The 22,962-nt window shown below is 36.3% G+C and overlaps 1 pseudogene; it reads right to left on the bottom strand.

Moving 5' to 3' along the window:
• Positions 1–315: 315 nt before the first annotated feature.
• LOC139820116 (venom carboxylesterase-6-like) lies at positions 316–22,114 on the bottom strand (annotated as a pseudogene).
• Positions 22,115–22,962: the final 848 nt, after the last annotated feature.

Below are 22,962 nucleotides of genomic sequence, written 5' to 3'. Positions count from 1 at the left end.
CATCTTTTAGCTCCGGCATGTGAGCGCGCGCGTGTCGTCGTTCCGTGATGGTATCTGAAATTCTCCGATGCTCGTTAATGATAGCGCCTCTTCGCGGTGGTCACACTCTACAGATAGGATGTTTCCATGGTCATCACCGACTTATTATATGTAAAGAACCAATTTCATTGTCTCTGTTTTAATTCCGAGGTTTAAATACGCTTTTAAACCTCGCTTATCAGTTTGTTTATCAGTGGTAAACTTGTGAATTTTTCTGTTAAAATTTCCATAAACACCAGATGTGTAAGTCGGGACAAAAGAATTGATTTTTAACGCTTTTTATATCTTTGACAATTTATTTTATCACGTTGACCAAATCATTGTTATTCGAATTGTTTGTTATCAGATTACTTAAGGACCCAATCCTAAGGGTCGAAACGTTATAAAGTCGTTTCATTACATTGGTTGTTAATTGTTGTCGAAGATAATAAACAATTTCAATTTGATATAATGTATAAAACTGAGCAAATATTAAATTTAAGTCTTATCCCTTACAAAAAAGTATTACTAACTGGTTAGTAATAAATACTTATTTTGTGTATTAATAATACTAAAATTAAGTATTAGTACTTGAATCACTGTGATTCAAGTATTGCACAGTATTTTATTACTGGTCAGTAATTTATGAAAGTAGTATTTAATACAGGACGAGTATTGAATACTTAGTATTAAATTTCTGATGAGAAAGCATTTAATACTAGGTGATAAATACTTGTGTAATAAATACTTGTGTAGAATTACTGATGAGTATTTCAATGTTAGTACTGAAATACTGGACCGAGGATTCCATGTGTAAAAATCACTGGCCAGTATTTTAATGTTAATATTCAAGTACTGAACTGAATATTCCATGTGAAATTAATCACTGACCAGTACTACAATTTGTATAGAAACATTATAATGGGTAATTCCTGATAATATTAAGGAAGAGAGATAAAAGTAAGGCACAAATACATTTTATATGAAGGTCTGTACTAATTCGTCGTGATAAAAGTGTACAAGTTTTGAAATAATACTGCGGATATCATTCTTATATCCAATTCAAAATTTTATTACTCTTTTTAAGGCTCCTGGGTAGTCACCGCGGCCATATTGGATTCTTACTATCGAGGCGAGGAAAACACCTAATTTTAAGTAGCGGTATTTTCCGAAATAAAAAGACATTTCAATAAAAAATCACGACAGATCGTTTCAGCACACTTCAAAAATTGACCGGATACTATCCTTTTCCCTCGACAATAAACAAACAGCCATAAAACGAAGCCTAAACATACGGAAAACAAGCCGTTTGACGACTATCGAAAGGAGTGGTGAATGTTCCTTCCGCATATATATTTCTTGCAAATCTTACCATACGGTCAATTTTACGAGTTTCACGAATACGTTAAACGTTAGAGCACAAGTACAGAGCGAATAATAAAGAAATATACCGCAACTTAAAATAAGGTTGTCAACATGTCACAAGACAGAATTCTCCATTGGAGAGAGTGAGAGGAGAGAGTTCTTATTTCTGCCGCGACGGTACGGCGCCACCGTCAACGCAGAGTTCTCGGCTCAGGGACCAGAAGCTTTAAACTGAATTTGTTTCTTAAGATGATTTTTGAAAAATTATATATTTGCGCTGGTTATGACACATGTAGACTATATATAACACTTACATCAAATTAAGAAGTAGTCTACCACGTAAGGCAGTTGGCTCACGATCCAGAGGTCCCGAGTTCGAATCCCACCAAGGTAAGTGTGTTTTTCAAATACCAGAAAATATTTATAATTATAGACTGCATCTTAAGAAACAAATTTAGTTATAAAATAATAATTAAATTTCGAAAAAAATAATTTTTTTTATGCCGAGTAAATATCAGAAATCGAAATATCGGTGAGTAATTCAATACTAAGCACCAGTAGTTCTGTATAGTATTAATCACTACCTATGTTCGAGATCGTGCAATTCGGTACGGAACATCGCGTCATTACAGCAATTCAAAGCATAAGGCCAGATGTTATAAATTGCTCGCAACACGTATGCATGCAGGGAGGGCGGTCGACGAAATTCAATTTCCACCGTGTCGTTTTAACCGCATTGCAAATCGCCTCCTCAATATTAAAGTTGTCAGTATAGCATGGATCTTTCTTTCGCTCATATTCTAGAAAGTTCGCTAATCGCTAGCAAAACATTGCCACAGCTGACCGAGTGAACAAACAAAGTCAAGCTACACAATAGAAAGGTCCATGCTATAAACAAATGCGAGCGCAAACAAGTAACGATCCGCAGATCGTCACGTGCGAACAGTGACGTCAGCGCGATGACGTAGGGCTCCGACGGCCAATCACCCTCCCGAAATTCGTAGAAATTTGTCTGGAGGGAGTTTCGCCTCGGAGGTGATAAAACGACCGCCGCCTCGGCGCGGGATCGATTCTCGTTCGTAGATCACCGCTAGTACACCGCTTTATATCGCTTAAACCGCTTTTCGTTTCGCCATCCGCATTTTCGCATTCGCTTAACCGCTCGCCGCTTTTGCCGTACTCAAGTCTGTGCGCGCTCACGGCTCTTCACCTGAAAAGGACTGTAAATAACTGTGTACATCTCATTTTTTGGAACATTATAAACTTTATTATTTTTTTGTACTTGCTGCCTCTCTCCTTGCTTTTGTAGTCGTCCTGTTACCTCGCGCTATCACGCGCAACCGCGTGCTCTCGAACAACCTATAATATTTATCACTACCAGTATTTTCCCAGTATTTCCCAAATAAATATTGACAGTATTAAATCACTGAGATTTTAAGTATTTAGTCAGTAATACTTTTCTGTAAGGGATCCTAAGTTAAATCTCTCTAGTTTAAAAAAAACGTTGATATTTTGTTTTAATACTATTTAAAGCTCTTCTTTATTAATTCCAGTTATGTGCTTCAATATATTCTCGTTGAAATTAATCGAATTCCAGAATTCTTTCTCTCCAAGATTAGCATTGCTGTCCATGTTAATTTGATCAGGACTAGCTATATGTAAATAATGAAGTTCTTTCTTTAAAGAATCTAATTTTGGCCATTCCACATTGGCTACTTTTAGAATTCTGAAAAAATGTGAAAAATTAGTATTTGTGTTATGTGATTTTACGTTCAATTCATTTCATGTACAGTTTCATGCTTACCCTTCCATAGCAAACAATACCCAAAAGTCAATTAATTGTTTCTGCATATCGCGATCCTTTTGCGTTGTTGTTGGATTTACCCAGGGAGTATTTAATACGTAGAATACGTCGTTGCCATGAGAGACCCCTAGTAAAACGAATTAAGTGTGTAAATTTTTAATTAAAACTCTGGAATATTGTTACGAGCGGACAAAATTTAAATTTAGAATCTTTCGGTAGCCAGGAATGTAATTATCAGTAGAGCAATATATTGATTATTTATCCGATTTCTGATGGTACCAGGCGACGCTGTTGCCAAGCCGCGGGCCTTACATCAGGCATAGAATTACAGAGACAAGACCTTCTACCTCCACTAAGTAGAAAAGCACACGCGTGGGGTTCTCTCTACTTGAGTATAAATAGGCGTGAAAAAATGTCACGGTGCTCTTTTTAAGCTTAAGGTTTTTCAAACCTTATCGCTCTTTATCACTCAACCTCGGTTTAGTTTCATTAACGATATTTAATTTTCAAACTTTTGTTTTATTCAAAATCTAATTTCAATTTAACAATTGTAATAAGGAAATCTCTCGAAATAAAGGTAATATACCTTTAAAATTCTGAAATATATTTTGCCTAGAAATTAACACTTATAACCATTTCCCTGAATACCTATCCAGTCGCTGCCAAAGTGAGTGGCAATAGAAAAGTCCATTTAAAACTGTCGCTGCCAAAAAGTGTGGCAACAGAAAATTCATACTAAATCCTAATTTCATATCTAGGAAAGGGGGGCAAAAAACTCAATTTAAAAAAATTAAATTCCAGATGAAACAAGCAATCTAATCCAACTAGGATCCCTTCCCGTTTTTCATAAAACTAAGAGAATTAGAAACCGAAATTCAAAGTTATCTAATTCAAGAAGTTCCGCGTTATAAGCTCATTCCTTTAGATTCTGAAGTTGATTACCCTAATTTTAATTTAATTAATAAATCCGATTTTCGTTATAAAGTTTATAAATTACGATATATTTTCGGCTCAGAATAATCACAAGGCCTAGTTCAATTCCGGGTAAAGTACTTAAATGTATTGTTCCAAAAACGGATGGAATTCTCTTTGTCAGTTCGTGACAATATATGTGTATGTCTGTATTTTAGTATATTTTATGTATGAGATTTAGGGCCAGTATTGATGAGAGATCGGGGAAATTAGCGTAGTAGTGGAGCAATCGTGCTTAGGGTAGCAGGCGTGTGAGCGAAGGATCCCGAGTTCGAGTCCCGGTCGGCTCCGTTAATTTTTCCCGTCGCTTACATGTAAATTTAATATACATAAACATTGGTATTCCACATAGACTTCTCAGTGGTTACCATAATTCTCAGTGGTACCGCTGAAAGAATCGCTTAAACTTTGCGCTCCTCTGTAACTGAAGTAATAATACCAGACTGGATTTTGATTTACTCCAGCTTGCATTCGCGCGGCCTTCTCGCTATTGACCATGAAGAAACGATCACTCGACATTTGTATCAGTTCTTTTGTATTCTGTCGATCGATCGGTTTTGTACTAAAGTAATGTGTCTTGATGAGACGAGCAATTTCGATATGTTTCTCTTTGGGGATGGTATAGTTAAAATCAAGGAAGTGCGGCCCAAGAATATCCCAATTGTCGTTCAACTCTTTCAAATTTTGATCCACAGCAATAAACTCTGCGATAAATTAGTATTCATAACTACCTGCATATTTATTAAGGGGAGGACAATTTTCTTATTATTCTGCGCATTATTTTACCAGCTACGGGATAGAGGCCTTCTTCGCTCGTTACTCCCGTAACCCAGGATACGTCTTGAACGTCTCCGCTATTAATGATTTCAACGGGCGTTCTATCGATGAAGGGTGCTTCATCACCAATCTTCTCAACTACCGGACCGAAAGGAGTGAAGGGATTGTATAAGAACGGCTAAAATCATAAAATCAATCAGATTTCTAAAAAATTTTCCACATCCTAGGGTCACATTTGTTGCTTTTGTTTCAAGACAACAAAAAGAGCAGCAAATTTTACCATAAATTCACTTGTAGCCTGGACGATCGCGCGGGCTGGACGATATCTCAAACAACGTATCATATCTCTGGAGCTGGTTGTAGGGCATCCCATCAAAGCGCCCAATTTCTTGGCCTTCTCTAAGGCGTTCTCTGTTTGAGCCCAACAATCAAACGCTGTACCGCTGAATGATATGCCACCTATATCATATAAAATTGTTGCATATTTGTTTAATGTAATAGGTGAAACGCCTTTTAGTCTTCTCATTGATTTTTGTGTCGTCTTGGAAAAATACCTTTAAAGAGATTCGCGCTCAGTTGCGATAAGTAATGATAATGCACACTTGCACCACCGGCACTCAAACCGACCAAGGTCACTTTCTCCGGGTCGCCACCGAACCATTCGATGTTCTCCGATACCCAGCGAAGTGCCATACTTTGATCCTTCAGACCCATGTTGCCAGGAACTACTTCATCTTCCGTGCTGAGAAAACCTGTTTTTTAAAAATTGTTTTTAAATATCGAAAACATAAGGCAATAATCAAAACAAACTTGTACAGCTAATTTAAAATTGAGTAGGTCAAATCTTATCTGTTTCAAAACACTTGACCAGATACATTTTAATCAACATTTAAATTATTAATCGTGTGATATATCAGAATCGGCATCAAATCTGTAGTCTTTCTGTCGACAAGTTTTGTAGCAGATACTTTGCAAGATCTGCTCTCGACAGACTCGGCTGCAAGCTGTCTGGGAATAATATGCTGCTCTCTCTCCCTCCCTCTCTCTCCCTCCCTCCCTCCCCCCCTCTCTCTCTCTCTCTCTCTCCTCTCTCTCTCTCTCTCTCTCTCTCTCTCTCCTCTCTCTCTGAGTACGGTGTGTGCACGTCTCTCCTCTCTGGATATATTCTGCCGCAAGCTGCTTCGGGCTTTTTTGTTGAAGGTCTTGCAAGTCTTTGTTGCTCTCTCTCATCGGGCCATCGCCGATTCTGGTCTTTGCTCTCTGTTTCTCATTATTGCGCTATTATTTCTGAGAATCATTCCATGGAGGATGTTGTCCTTTTCTGCGCATGTGCCTGCCGCTTGATCTGTACTTTCCTACACCTGCTGTTCTGGCGTGCCGTCGAGTTGGAGTCGATATCGACGTTTGACGATCGATATTGTGACTTCGAGTTGTCTCACACACAGTGCGTATCGAAGTCCCTGTCAGTCACCTTCTTGGTCGCATCGTATAACTCTGGCTATTCGTGTTTTGGCATGGAATCGCGTACGTGTGCCAAGTGCGGGAAGTCGATCGCCAACAAGGTGCTCGAGTGCATGGTGTGCAGGCGAGTGTTCCACCCCGGCTGCATCAAACCCTACGCTGCAACGAAATATGCAGATACTTGCTGCAAATCTCTATCGGCTACGCTTGACCCCCCCCCCCCTTCACCGGCCATTGACGTGCATGCTTTCGATTTCTCGGGTGGATCATCATGTGCTCGGGTGCAGACTCAGGTACAGACTCAGGTGCAATCTCAGGAGCTCGCTTCGATCGGCGTCATGTTCCAGAAACTGTGCGAGCAATTAAAGGATTCCGATCTTAAACTCTCTGCTTTTGTCGATGAACAGCGTCGTACTAATAGGGAGATTAGTGACAAGTTGAATAGGCTTAGTCTCATCGCGGACACCGTCGCTCTTAACACCGAGCGCATTGACAAGCTCGAGCAGGAGAGCTCCGCTCTGGCGCGCGATGTCCAGCTTTAAAGGCCGCTCAGCTTGTCCCTCGTGCCAGCGAGGAGACCGAGAACGAGTCGTCTGCTGCGTTGCGTGTCTCTCGAACGTCGGATTTAATAATCTCCGGCATCCCGTCCTCTTTCACCGAGTCATCTAGTGAGCTTGTCGCGTGTGTTTTTAGAGCGCTGGGAATCCCCCAGCTTACTTCCGACGTTCTAGAGACTCGCGATGTTGCTGCGCGTGTGGCGTCATCGGATCACGATGCTGCGTCTGCGTCCGCCCCTGCCGTCGATCGTGCTGACATTCGGGATCGGCGCAAGTCGATCATTGTCGCGCTCAAGTCGCGTGAGGTCCGCGACCATATTATCAAGGTCATGCGCGGCAGGCGCCGACTGCCTATTAGCGACGCTTTCTCAACCACCAGTCCTGGTAACATATACGTAAATGAATTACTCCCGAGTCACACTTATAAGCTTTGCGCCAAGCGCGAGTCAGGGCGAAGCAGCTGTCGTTCGGGCACGTGTGGAGTAGCGGCGGGCGTGTTTTCGTCCGCAGGGACCGTAGTCAACCGCCGATTCCTATCGCCTCCGAGGCTGATCTAGACAGGCTCCAGTGACTCACGACTGCATCTACGATTCCTCCTGCTTCGCGTAGTCGTCTTCGGATCGCGTGCTTCAATGCCTGCTCCCTCCCTGCCCACATCGAGTCGATCCGTGCTCTTTTAATGTCAAACTTTTTTCACATAATCTCGATCTCTGAAACCTGGTTACACTCTCATATCTCTGACGACTTGGTTCGTATCCCAGGCTACTGTCTGTTACGAGTGGACAGGGAGGGCAGGGAGGGAGGAGGTGTTGCTTGCTTCATCCATGACTCGCTGCGTGCTCGCGTGCTGGCATCGTCGCCTTCGTTCTTCTCCAATGAGCCTGAATTTCTTCTACTCGATATTCGTGGTGATGCTTGCGAGCCTCTTCTGTTCACCTCGATGTACCGTAGACCGGGTGGAAGAAATTTCAGTAAGTATGTAGATGCTCTTACTTCGACCATGCATAGTTATAAGAATATTATTATCTCAGGCGATCTAAACTGCAATCTCCTTTCCTCGTCATACGAATCCAATCACCTCAGAGACATAGTCTCCCAATTGTCGCTCAACATTGTTGAGTCACATTCGACTTACCACACTAGCTCTTCTGACTCATGGTTGGACGTTTTTATTGTAGATCTGCTTGGACAAGGTCTCTTCGTTTCGAAAATCGGATGCACCCTTTATCAATGGTCACGACCTAATTGAGCTCACGTATTCATTTGCTGTTCCCTCTCCTACTGACCGTACGTTGACTCGTCGCAGTTACAGGGAATTCAGTGAGCATGGTTTTGTTGAGACTCTCACATGATTTTTGGAAGCAATAGCCATGTTAAGCAACTGAATCTCAGTGACCTACCTCTCATTTCAGTTAACGGTACTTCCATCCCATTTGTTACCGAGACGCGTAACCTAGGGGTTTTGTGCGCTCCGACCTATCCTGGGTAAGCCACGTCTCTCATATTTCTAAGAGGGTACACTTCACTCTGCACAAATTAAAATTTCACAAGAACTCCTTATCACTTAATCTTCGCATAAAGCTTGTGACTACTCTTATCTGGCCACTCTTGGACTACTGTTCTTTGGTCTACAATGATTTGACTGAGGAGCTCAATACCAAGCTTCAGCGTCTTGTAAACTGTGCGATCCGATTTATCTTCAACCTTAAGCGCGACGAGCACATCACGCCTTATCGTCACCAACTTGGGTGGCTCTCCGTCAAACACCGACGCCTCTATTTTCTAGGAATAATATGTTCAGGGTGTATCATAATTTGTCCCCCTAGCTACATCTCTGAGATTTTCTCTGATCCTGACCCCTCAGTTAGGCGATCTTCGCGTCTGGCGCAACCTCAATCTTTCTATGTTCCTATCCACAGAACTGAAGCGTACCACAAGTCCTTTCATCTCGCTGGCGTTTACTTGTGGAACTCGCTTCCCGGCGAAGTGAAATCGGCGTCGTCTGTTGCAGTTTTCAAGAGCAAGCTTTACAGCCATCTTTTCTCCCTCGAGCGCGTTTAGTCTAAGTCTTGCCCTGCCTGTTACGCATGGTTGGATTTCGAGTGTCTGCTTACTTCTACTCAATTCTGTTATTTCGTTATATAAGTTTTAGTCATCCTATTTTCCACTATTATGTTTATTATTTTGTTATATTAGTTTTAGTTTTTCTTTAGTTTTTAAGTGCTTTCTATTCCTTTTTTTATTTTTATTTTTATTATTTTTAGTATTAAGTTTTTTTTAGGATTAAGTTATTTAGTATTAAGTTACTTCTTTTTGTAATTTTGATTTTGCCTAAAGTCCAGACTATGGCATAAAATAAAGCAATCAATCAATCAATCTCTCTCTCTCTCTCTCTCTCTCTCTCTCTCTCTCTCTCTCTCTCTCTCCTCCTCTCTCTCTCTCTCCTCTCTCTCTCTCTCTCTGCCTTTTGTAACTGAGGTGAGGAACTTGGGGGTGATCTTTTCACCTAATCTGTCGTGGAGGAAACATATTTCACTAGTTTCACGTAAAGCTCATAATGCGTTACATAAAATTAAGTTCAACAAAAACAGTCTTTCTACTGCATTAAGAGTAAAACTTGTTGTCACCTTGGTCTTGCCTCACATAGATTACTGCTGTTTAGTATATCATAGTCTAACTGGTGAACTCAACACTAAACTTCAGAGGCTGGTAAACTGTAGCATACGGTTCATCTTCAATCTCAGGCGTGACGAACATATTACTCCGTATAGGCGGAGACTGGGCTGGCTTAGTGTTGAGAACAGAAGGCTTTATTTCCTTGGATGCCTGATGTATCGAACTATTCACATGCGTTCTCCATCATATTTAAGTGATCTCTTTACCCAGCTGGATCCAGCGCTGCGGAGATCTGAACGACATGCCACCTCTTCTCAAACATTTAATCTGCCTGCTTATAGAACTGTCACATATAGGAATTCCTTCCACATTTCGTCCATATATTTCTGGCAATCACTACCGTCTCGCATTACATCGGCATCTTCTCTGGGATCCTTCAAGAGCCTTCTACGGTCTTTTTTACTGGCGTCTGAATATGAGTCAGGGTAGAGTTGAACGGCTTATTGTGTTGTGTACCGATGTAATTTTGATCGAGAGCATTATGTAGTATTAAGTATTCTGTACATATTGTCAATTATTTTCTATATACTAACGTTATATTATAATACATGCGTCTAATAAGCGTTGATTAGATTAGTTGCGTACTGATATAAACTTGATCGAGAGAGCAAAATGTAGTATGAAGTATTCTGTACATATTGTTACGTACTGTTAAGTATTTTATATTCATCGTCATATTGTAATACATGCGTCAAATAAGTGTTGATGGGATGAGTTCAAACAATTGATCATGAACATGCTTGTCTCCTTTTAGTTTTGAACTCACATAATCTTCCGCCTTTTATGTTTAGCTATTGCTTATACTTTTGCTCAGAGTCTTTATGCTTATACTACGTTATATGTATTATGGCTATGTTATGAATTTGCCCTATAGCTTATGCTTGGGCTTAATAAAGATCATCTATCTATCTATCTATCTATCTATCTCTCTCTCTCTCTCTCTCTCTCTCTCTCTCTCTCTCTCTCTCTCTCTCTCTCTCTCTCTCTCTCTCTCTCTCTTTATCTTAATTACCAATTTGACGGTACTCACATTCGCTAATCATACGTATGTTTTGTTCTAGTAATGGGAGTTGCACTTGCTTTTCAATAATTAGTTCGTAATCTATTTATGAAGTTATCATTTATCTGTTCTCAGCTTTTTCTTTTAATATTCACTTCGTACCTAGATACAAAGTTATAATTTATCTGTTCTTAGCTTTTCTTTTTCTACTAGTTATTAGTCTCTAAGTCATACATATAATGTAATCTTCTTTTTCTTTTTTCTGTATTTTGCCCTTACTGCGTTCTTCATATCTTGTTTGTCTTGTATTGATTATGTATCTTTGACTTAACTCACGATTTGCCTAAAGTCTTTAGACTATGGCATAAATAAATATCAATCAATCAATCAATCTCTCTCTCTCTCTCTCTCTCTCTCTCTCTCTCTCTCTCTCTCTCTCTCTCTCTCTCCTGATTTAACATAAATTATATAGTTCAAATATTACATACCCATTGGTCCCACCCGATAATTAAATGTGACAAATATAACGTCGTGATCCATTAGATATTTAGCGTCATATAACATGCCGCTACCAAATTAGAACGCGCCGCCATGAATCCAGAATAATATCGGCAATGGGGTTATATTTCTCACCTTCTCGCGCGTTGGCACGTAAATGTTTAAGTACAAACAATCTTCAGCACCCACAACTTTCTCCGGAGGTATTACTGATAATTGATCGTATTGAATACACATGGAACTGAATTTCGTAGCCGGTAGTTCGCCAATCCATGCCGGTGTCGGTCGTGGTGGCTACACACGAAAAATGAGAAAGGACTCTTATAGCGTTTTTCATTGGCAGAACTGGTGCGCACTCAGTGCACATTAAAGCCGTTTTACACTGATTTAATCTCTAATATTTAAAGTAAAATGCAAATATTTCGACTGATAAAATATCCAGTACATATTTTACCAAATAGTGCAATAAAGAATATTGAGAACTTTATGATTTAACCCGTTTATGTTAAACACTTTACGTTTTTGGTTTGTGTACGACGGCTTTAATGTGCACTGAGTGCGCACCAGTTCTGCCAATAAAAAACGCTATTAACTAAGACATCTTTTGCGAATATTTTTACGCTAGAAAGGTTTTATGAAAATATGGTGTTAAAGTAACGGACTATAATTAACGGAATATCTTTGATCTAAAGCTTATACTACTATAGCATCTATTGTAAGAATCTACTTCCGTTTATCACGTTATATTTCATAAATGTTTCCTTATTTTTAAAAATACATTTTTTAGAAATAGTAAGAAGAGTCATTTAAAAAAATGTAGCTTTAAAGATATTAACGTTGATAATTTATTCTCACTATGTACAATACCTTAAATCGTAATTTTCCAATAGGTGGCAATGCGTAAGGGATCCCTTCGTACGCTTCATACTTCCTACCATTTTGCGAGATCTTGTAATAGCCCCTCAGTCCTCCCAAAGGTGTTTTAACCCTCGGAGCAGTCTCATCTGTATTTGCATGAACGGCAAAGCCGAAACATAGCAGAACGACCAGTAGCTTCAGCAGCATGACTCTCAGTTGCTCTTTCCTCAGACTACTGCAAACTGACACTTTTTCGTTGACAACTGACATTAGTTTTTATCATATCAATAAACACTTTTACGGATGCACACACGTCAATACACATGTATTAGATAAAACCTCTTTAGAGCAAAATATGTTTATCTCAAGTCTGATAACATGCAACGATATTATTTGTGCATTATTTGTTATTATCTCATGTTTATATATTACTCGCTTGTTTTATAGCTTGTCTATAAATATCCAGGTAGCACATACACGTTTCAGAAATGTTTTATAAGCGTTTTTCCGAAACGTTTTATAACCGATTTTTAGAAACGTTTCTCACGAGTAACAATGTCCATTCGAAAAACGTTTGATAGAACGTTTCTTTCCGATAAAACTTTTCACGTCTTTCGTGCGTGTTTATGACGTCTTTGAGACATACTTGAGAATGTTCTAGAAGTTTTATGCATATACATCTATGACATTCTTTTTCGAAGAAATTCCTGAACTGGTGCACATTCGTGTAAAGTTAAAGTGAATACTTGTCTCACTCTAACTTAATTGCATTATTGATGTGCACCAGTTCAGGAAGTTCTTCAAAACGGAACACACGTATAAAAATGTTCTTTCAATGGCCACGTTCAGCAGAACGTTTATTTTGCAACTGTTTTGGAAGTTTTCTAAGCTCAGATTTGTTCGATGACAAATAGATTAAGACCGGTAGGACAAAATTAATTTAAGGAAATAAGTGGATATATGTGCATAGATAAAATGATTTATTGTGATTTATTTTGTGCAATAATTAGTGCAATATAAATTTAAATGTTTTAAAAAAGGCTGATGTTAAAGCTATTATATAGATAAAGCAAATTATAATTTTGAAAGAAAAAATTTAACAAATAGGTATTTTTGTTAACTGCGTAGAAATACGTAACTGTAAAAAATACGTTTCTTAAATTATGGTTTCAAAAACATTTTTGTTCAAACGTTTCTTAATGGTTCTTTACGGTTATGAAACTATGTATACGTTTAAAAAAACGTATATGAAACTAATATGTGCTACCTGTGTAAGCTATATTTCGAGAAAAGCTAGTTAGTGACAGAAATATAATAATTCGTTGTCTATAAGAGGGTGTACATTTTTTCTTAAATTTTTATTTATTGAATGAATAGGATATGTGAGAATAGGAAAGAGTTTAGTTTTAACTCTTATGATAAAAATGAATTTAACGACTCGTAATTTTACTCGAGAATATTATAATATATAACGTATTTTCCGCATATGTGTTCCGCATTTTGTTATCAAGCAAGATAAGATAAATCTTACCTTGATCTGTGCTATCATATTCACAGTTTTTGCGCCGTTCTTTTTCAAGGTTTTTATATGGTGTTTCTTAAAGACCACGCACTAAATACATAGCGTTATTTCTTATCAAAAATTGAGTCGAAAAGTCCTAAACCATTTTTTTTATAATGCTTAACAAAGCTGTAATTATTGAGTAAAGTCAGTCCATGCAATCAGCGCGTGGTGCGGCGGCGGTGCTATGTCTTTGCGGCTCGCGTGCGTCGCGTGGAATATTCTTACGCATCGTAATAATAAAAATAATAATTTTTTCTTGCACTAAGAATTACATGTTACTTCTGTCAGAAGTACCTCCTTACAGAAAATTTCGATAACAAATAGAACTCTCGCCAAGACATAACCATTTTCAACATATAAAGATTTAAATACAAAAAAATAAACTATATTTTACAAGAATAATAAACAATCTGTTTTGTTAGATATTTTTGCGTTAATTGAAATTAAATTTTGGAACAAAGCACTTATTAAATCTTTCTACGAGTTTCACCTATATAATAGTTACTCAGAAGTAATACAATTTTTAGGAAAAATTTACTATAACAATTAGATATTTAAATAATTTTATGTTTAAGCTAGACCTTTCATGAGAATAAGTATTAGATATAGAGATACCTAAATTTGATATATGTTAAATATACAGTAATAAAGGGGCACGAAAAATTAGGTGAGGTTATCGACACTTTACAAGAAATAAGTCATTCTAAATGTGCGTTCGCGGAGCGTGCTATTGTCATTCTATTCTTGTTTACATATCTAATGAACGAGAAAGATAGAATGATGCAAATCGCCACGGCCGAGGTTTTCAACGAATAATACACATCATGCACTTATAGCGACCAGATGAATACATCATTAATGTCTTAAAATATTCTCTGAAGTTTCCAGATTTCGTACGTACTATTGAAAATAAGGGCTTGTCGAATGTTTTGCTCTGATATATGAGGTTAAATAAGTAGTGGATCCAATCGTCGCATATTAAAATTGCTTTACTCGTACCGTCATGCCTGACCTAACCTAAATCAAGTTCCGTGAAGTTGGCACCCGACTTTAACAAAATGAATTTTTAAAAAAAGGAAATTGTAGCATTTTCTTTGTAGTTGTTTGTAGTAACAATAATTTCGTTTGTAGTTTTATCTATTTTGCAAAAACAAAGATTTTTTAAAATCACTCTTGCCTAAAATTGAGATATTTGAAATTCGCTCGCGCCATGTGTTTTAGAATCGTTTGTAGTTGTTTGTAGTAACAATAATTTCGTTTGTAGTTGAATAATATAAAAGTTACAACGTATTTGCAATATACAAATAACGTATCTTTCTCAATTTTAAAGATATCTCGAATCCGCTTGCGCTATGTGTTTTAGAATCCTTTGTAGTTGTTTGTAGTAACAATAATTTCGTTTGTAGTTTTACCGATTTTGCAAAAACAAAGATTTTTAAAAATCACTCTTGCCTAAAATTGAGATATTTGAAATTCGCTCGCGCCATGTGTTTTAGAATCGTTTGTAGTTGTTTGTAGTAACAATAATATCGTTTGTAGATTTATCCATTTGGAAATAACAAAAAATTTTAAAAATCACTCTTACTCAAAATTGAGATATTTGAAATTCGCTCGCGCCATGTGTTTTAGAATCGTTTGTAGTTGTTTGTAGTAACAATAATTTCGTTTGTAGTTTTATCCATTTGGAAATAACGAAAAATTAAAAAAATCACTCTTACTCAAAATTGAGATATTTGAAATTCGTTCGCGCCATGTGTTTTAGAATCGTTTGTAGTTGTTTGTAGTAACAATAATTTCGTTTGTAGTTGAATAATATAAAAGTTACAACGTATTTGCAATATACAAATAACGTATCTTTCTCAATTTTAAAGATATCTCGAATCCGCTTGCGCTATGTGTTTTAGAATCCTTTGTAGTTGTTTGTAGTAACAATAATATCGTTTGTAGTTTTATCCATAAAAAAAACAAATATTTAAAAAAATTACTCTTACCCTAAATTGAGATATCTCACATCAAAATATTTTTCGTGTACTTCTTAATGTATCCGAACGTTTTCCGAAGAGTTCTGTTCATAAACATTTGTCTATTTTTCAAATAATTATCGGAAATCGGCTAGCGTGTCTCACTCATGTAGTCGTAAATGCGGCAATAACAATTATTTAAAAATTAAATAATTCTAATCGGCAGAACTATTTGGAAAACGTTAGGACACATTCAGAACTACACGAGAAATATTTTAGAACACTCAGAATTTCAGAAATCGGCCAGCGTCTTATTTGTTCTTCGGAAAACGTTTGTTCGGGTACATTCAGAACTATACGAGAATTATTTTAGAACTCAGAATGTAGAATATAGAGTCTAGGGCTCTGATTTTATTCCGTTTTTTGAATAAACGTTTAAACGCGAAACGTTTATCCATTTACATTTTCTTCCAGAAGAACGTTTACTTGTAAAAAACGTCTACACGTTTAAACGTTTAGTAAACGTTTACTAAACGTTTAACCGTTTATCTTAACATTTAAATATATAGATATTAGAGTCTGGTAAACGTTTAAACGTTTATCAGAGAGAGGCCCTAGATTTAAAACATGTGTATTCGGAAAAACGTTTCTAATAAACGGATATGTTAATTAAACGTTTAATAGCGAGCTCAAATATAGACCAGCGTCCCCGTAGGATTTTTTTAGGGGATAAAAATTATTTGTTTTGTTGTATTTTGTTTGTAGTTAAATAATTTAAAAGTTACGATGTATTTGTAATAAACAAATAACGTATCTCTGTCAATTTTAAAGATATCTCGAATCCGCTTGCGCCATGTTTTTTAGAATCGTTTGTAGTTGTTTGTAGTATCAATAATTTCGTTTGTAGTTTTATCTATTTTGCAAAAACAAAAATTTTTTAAAATCACTCTTACCCAAAATTTAGATATTTGAAATTCGCTCGCGCCATGTGTTTTAGAATCGTTTGTAGTTGTTTGTAGTAACAATAATTTCGTTTGTAGTTTTATCCATTTCAAAATAACAAAAAATTTTTAAAATTACTTTTACCCAAAATTGAGATATCTGAAATCCGCTTGCGCCATGTGTTTTAGAATCGTTTGTAGTTGTTTGTAGTAACAATAATTTCGTTTGTAGTTGAATAATTTAAAAGTTGCAATGTATTTGTAATAAACAAATAACGTATCTTTGTCAATTTTAAAGATATCTCGAATCCGCTTGCGCCATGTGTTTTAGAATCGTTCGTAGTTGTTAAACGTCAGACAACTACAAACGATTCTAAAACACATGGCGCAAGCGGATTCGAGATATCTTTAAAATTGACAAAGATACGTTATTTGTTTATTACAAATACATTGCAACTTTTAAATTATTCCACTATAAACGAAATTATTGTTTCGTTACTACAAACAACTACAAACAATTCTAAAACACATTGCGCGAGCGGATTTCAGATATCTCAATTTTGGGTAAGAGTAATTTTGAAAATTTTTTGTTATTTCGAAATGGATAAAACTACAAACGAAATTATTGTTACTACAAACAACTACAAACGATTGTAAAACACATGGCGCGAGCGAATTTCAAATATCTAAATTTTGGGTAAAAGTGATTTAAAAAAATTTTTGTTTTTGCAAAATGGATAAAACTACAAACGAAATTATTGTTACTACAAACAGCTACAAACGATTGTAAAACACATGGCGCGAGCAAATTTCAAATATCTAAATTTTGGGTAAGAGTGATTTTAAAAAATTTTTGTTTTTGCAAAATGGATAAAACTACAAACGAAATTATTGTTACTACAAACAACTACAAACAATTCTAAAACACATGGCGCAAGCGGATTCGAGATATCTTTAAAATTGACAAAAATACGTTATTTGTTTATTACAAATACATTGCAACTTTTAAATTATTCCACTACAAACGAAATAGAACAAAACAAATAATTTTTATCCCCTAAAAAAATCTTTACGGGGACGCTGGTCTATATTTGAGCTCGCTATTAAACGTTTAATTAACATATCCGTTTATTAGAAACGTTTTTCCGAATACACATGTTTTAAATCTAGGGCCTCTCTCTGATAAACGTTTAAACGTTTACCAGACTCTAATATCTATATATTTAAATGTTAAGATAAACGGTTAAACGTTTAGTAAACGTTTACTAAACGTTTAAACGTGTAGACGTTTTTTACAAGTAAACGTTCTTTTGGAAGAAAATATAAATGGATAAACGTTTCGCGTTTAAACGTTTATTCAAAAAACGGAATAAAATCAGAGCCCTAGACTCTATATTCTACATTCTGAGTTCTAAAATAATTCTCGTATAGTTCTGAATGTACCCGAACAAACGTTTTCCGAAGAACAAATGAGACGCTGGCCGATTTCTGAAATTCTGAGTGTTCTAAAATATTTCTCGTGTAGTTCTGAATGTGTCCTAACGTTTTCCAAATAGTTCTGCCGATTAGAATTATTTAATTTTTAAATAATTGTTATTGCCGCATTTACGACTACATGAGTGAGACACGCTAGCCGATTTCCGATAATTATTTGAAAAATAGACAAATGTTTATGAACAGAACTCTTCGGAAAACGTTCGGATACATTAAGAAGTACACGAAAAATATTTTGATGTGAGATATCTCAATTTAGGGTAAGAGTAATTTTTTTAAATATTTGTTTTTTTTATGGATAAAATTACAAACGATATTATTGTTACTACAAACAACTACAAAGGATTCTAAAACACATAGCGCAAGCGGATTCGAGATATCTTTAAAATTGAGAAAGATACGTTATTTGTATATTGCAAATACGTTGTAACTTTTATATTATTCAACTACAAACAAAATTATTGTTACTACAAACAACTACAAACGATTCTAAAACACATGGCGCGAACGAATTTCAAATATCTCAATTTTGAGTAAGAGTAATTTTTTTAATTTTTCGTTATTTCCAAATGGATAAAACTACAAACGAAATTATTGTTACTACAAACAACTACAAACGATTCTAAAACACATGGCGCGAGCGAATTTCAAATATCTCAATTTTGAGTAAGAGTGATTTTTAAAATTTTTTGTTATTTCAAAATGGATAAATCTACAAACGATATTATTGTTACTACAAACAACTACAAACGATTCTAAAACACATGGCGCGAGCGAATTTCAAATATCTCAATTTTAGGCAAGAGTGATTTTTGAAAATCTTTGTTTTTGCAAAATCGATAAAACTACAAACGAAATTATTGTTACTACAAACAACTACAAAGAAAATGCTACAATTTCCTTTTTTTAAAAATTTATTTTGTTAAAGTCGGGTGCCAACTTCACGGAACTCCTAAATCAAGCCTAAATCGTGTCCAACCGCACTACTTTGTGATATTTTTTAAATAAATAATTAAATACGATTAAATCGTGCGTGTAAAATTATATTTTATATTATTATAATTATTGGGATGTTGCAATGTTTGTTTTCAATTATCTCATGACGGACTGTTACTTGACTAGGTGCTGTTGCGAAAGGACTGCCTTAAAAGAAAATACGTAAAGCGTATTAAAAAATAAAGAAGGATTTCTTCCTTTATAAGAAAAAGATTTATTTTAAATCAAGAATAACGTTTTTTTAGACGTACAATTAGTTTGAAACTTATAAGGCAAATGAGAGCAAAACGCCGATTTTATAGCGAATAATAAATAATAATAACACATTAAAATACAATATAAATGTTTCGGTCTTAGTCTATATAGATGACCTTCTTTAGTGTAATATTTTGCAATTATCTTAAATAATCGCCAACAATGCATAAATAAAAATAAAATGTAGTCATATCCGTAAAATAACATAGCTGGTCGGCGGTGTAATTGTTAGAAAAGGTTGAACATATAAGGTAAATTACGTGACTAACTGCTGTCTTTTAAATAAAATGAGATTAAAAAAATAGCTGCAATTCGTATAAGTTTTTTCATGAAGATGTAAAATTCATTTACTATTGCAGACGATTAATCTTGTGATAGTCTGATGGTTTCAGTAACAAAACAATGCTTATGAGTTAACATCAACGCACGGACTGATCGAAACGACACACAGTGGGGCGAACGCCTCATTTTTCGGTCATTTGCTTATAACTTCTACATTTTTCAATGAAATGACTTGAAACTTGACATAAATAATGTACGATTATTATACATTTAGTGTATGAAATCAAAATTATTTAATTAACAATTTTTCATAAAACGCATAAATGATTTTTTAATTTTTTAAATACTTTTTAGTTTCTTTTGAAAAATTGGTTCTATTTTTAAAAAAAATTTTTTATTTTATACTTTTTTAGTGCTTTATTAAATTAATATGAATAATTATTATCGCATATTTCCTTACTGCTCCGTACCCTGATGTTCTAGCGCGATATTTTATGTACTAAAACCTTCCTGGAGAATTGCTCTATAGGACAGTGAAAACCGCATTTAAATCCGTCCAGTAGTTTTAAAGAAAATCGTAGACATACATACATACATACATGCTGAATATAGAACCTCCATTTTTTGAAGTCGTACTTAATGCAATCCCTATCAATCAAATCTGTTCCATTTTCAATTTCTTTACAGAATTGTCTAATCTTTTTGACATGTTCGGGATGTCTCTGGATAAAATTATATATAAATAGCGCGTCATCGGATTTTAACTTTTTTCCGAACAATAAAATCAGTCATTTCCGGATTATTCCGTACTTCCTCAGTTCTCTTTCTTTTATGTCGTTCGGAACATTCTACGAAACTCTTTGATCTATTAAGAGGCATACGCGTACGTGAAGAAGTAGAAATTAAATTCAGTACTTCGTTCGGAAAAGAAAATTCACAATTTAACCAACTTTCATGCTTTGCAATAAATCTGTTGTAATCGTAATGGCTTATAGCTATCCATTTTGACTTTAAATTCTTCGTGAAATTTATGATTTTTCGTTTCAATGCTTCCAACGCGATTTTGGGTAATTCAGTATCAATACATGATATTATGTGGCTTATTAAAGCCTCATAATTTAATAAATCAAGATTATTTGCACGCATACAATTAAAAAGTTGACGATTTGTTCGGAAATTTTCCATTTTGCGAGCGTGTTAAAGTATAATCTTCTATATATTTTATATATTCTATATATTTTTCACTGTATCCTGAAAAGGACGCAAAGTGAATTGTATAAAGCAACGACAAAAATTTCGACAAAAACGATCAAAACTTTCAAAATCAAAAAGTCTTTAATCAACTACTGATCGAGAAAGACTAACGAAAAGTTCTTATCTCCGCTGTTTTTATTTCCTCCCCCTCCCCTCCCCCTCTCCTCCCCCCTCGAGGAGAACAAATAATTTAACGTAGAGCAATCTTATTGGCCCATGGATTTACAGAATGCGCAGTGCTCCAAATACATTTATCCAATAATATTTATCATATTGCTATTATATTAATTAATGTAATTAATTGTTATAAAATATGGATGAAATTAATCGTTATAAAATAGCAATAATTAAACAAATTATATATCCCCCTTCGTCTTTCTTTTATGAGAAAATAGACATCCATATTCACTCGACATGATTGAACGTCGTCCATTGAGCTATTCATGGACGACGTTCGACCATGTCGAGTGAACTTTGAGGTCAATTATCTCAAAAAGAGGGACGAAAGGGGATGAATGATCATATATGACCAAAAACTAGACACTTTGCCCTATCAAATGGCGCAGAGCAAACCTTAATCCATTCTAATCCACAAACTTTCTTCCTGTTTGAATATTGAAGTAAGAAAATTTTAATAGTCGAATATGTCGTGAATATTTATTAATATATAATAGTACTCAAATAACATAAAACTAAAATAAATATGTTTTTTGAACCCTAATAAATAAGTTCTGATAGGCATTTAACTCATATTCGCAGTTATACTTTCGGCAGAGACTTTAGAAAGTAACCTATCGAATTACTAGAATTTCAGTATTCACGAAAATGTTATACTTTATCAGATCATTTTGAGGAAATAACAAAGGATAAAATCAATTATAAGTACATTTATTTATAGTTTAGGATATATATTAACATATATTTCTCGTCAAAATTTGAATTATACGTTTTTCATTTTTTCGTTCAATATCCGGTTTTTGATAGATTCGCCCCACTGTGCGACATCGAAATTTAGCTTAAACGTCGAAATTAGTTCGATAACGCTGGTGTTCGGCGTATCGCCTTGTAAATAGTATAGTTACTTCATGTTCATGTATTCATGTATCGTTTGTACTTAGTTGCATAAGTCGTTTGTAATTCTCGCGCGAAACGTCGGCGGATCGCGATCAGCCAAATCATGCGACTCACCTGTCGGTGCTGCCATCGCCCATTCGCCGACGGTATCCACCCCCCCGGAAAGGGAACAACTACTCGCCCGCAGCGACATGTTCCAGGACCGCGGGGACAGAGCATTAGCAATCCAGCCGTCTTACGGCAAACACATTTTGGACAGCCGTCTTACGGCACACATATCATCGTCAAATAGTCGGAGAGGACACACCTCTCATCAGAACTTCTCGTCAAGCCGCCGTGCGGCGCACACACACACATAGTCTAAGAGCCGTCTTACGGCACACGTTCGCCGGGCAAAACGCATCACGGAATCGCCTTTGCCGCCTTGCTCAACCGGGAGTGCGCACGTCTCCTACTGCTTTTTCCTGCCTGCTCTATCGCTTGCTCTCCACCGTTTTGCTTGCTTGCACGAGTTTTGCCATCGCATGCCGAACGAGACCCACGGAGCGGCCAAGTTCAGGGGACAGGACGAGGATTGGCGGAATCACGGGGACGACGGCCGACACGGTGAGTTGCTTCGCTTAATATTTCGTTGCATGCGTTTCTGCTTTCGCGTTAAACATTTGATAGTCGTGAGGGGAAAGCGACAACCCCCCTCTGGTCCTTCGAGTATCGCAAATCTTGCCTCCGGGGCGAAACTATCCCCGTTCATTGGTCCTTCGAGCCGGATTTCGCGTTAGAAAATTACCGCCGACCTTTCGCTCACGTCGCATTATTCCTTAACTTGTTAATTTTCGCACATTCTTGTAATCGCGCATCGCGATAACACGTGGCGCGTGGTAGCCTCTCGCGATATCTTTCGTTCGCAATTCTTAATTCGCGACGAGAATACTCGCGTGAACTTCTCGCTGTCGTAACCATGCCATTGCTGTTATCTGCCTTTGTCGTGAATACGCTTAATTGTCCGTTCTTATAGTCGCGAGACGCAATAACACGCGGCGTGTTAATAATCTTTAGTCTCGCGATATCTCTCGTTCGCAATTCTTAATTCGCAGCGAGAATACTCGCGTGAACTTCTCGCTCGTCGTAACACGTTCCGCCGCTGTTATTCGCATT

The sequence above is a fragment of the Temnothorax longispinosus genome, chromosome 10 (assembly GCF_030848805.1).
Source record: "Temnothorax longispinosus isolate EJ_2023e chromosome 10, Tlon_JGU_v1, whole genome shotgun sequence".
Taxonomy (NCBI): domain Eukaryota; kingdom Metazoa; phylum Arthropoda; class Insecta; order Hymenoptera; family Formicidae; genus Temnothorax; species Temnothorax longispinosus.
The sequence above is the reverse complement of the archived record's forward strand: the minus strand, read 5'-3'. Positions and strand labels throughout refer to the sequence as shown.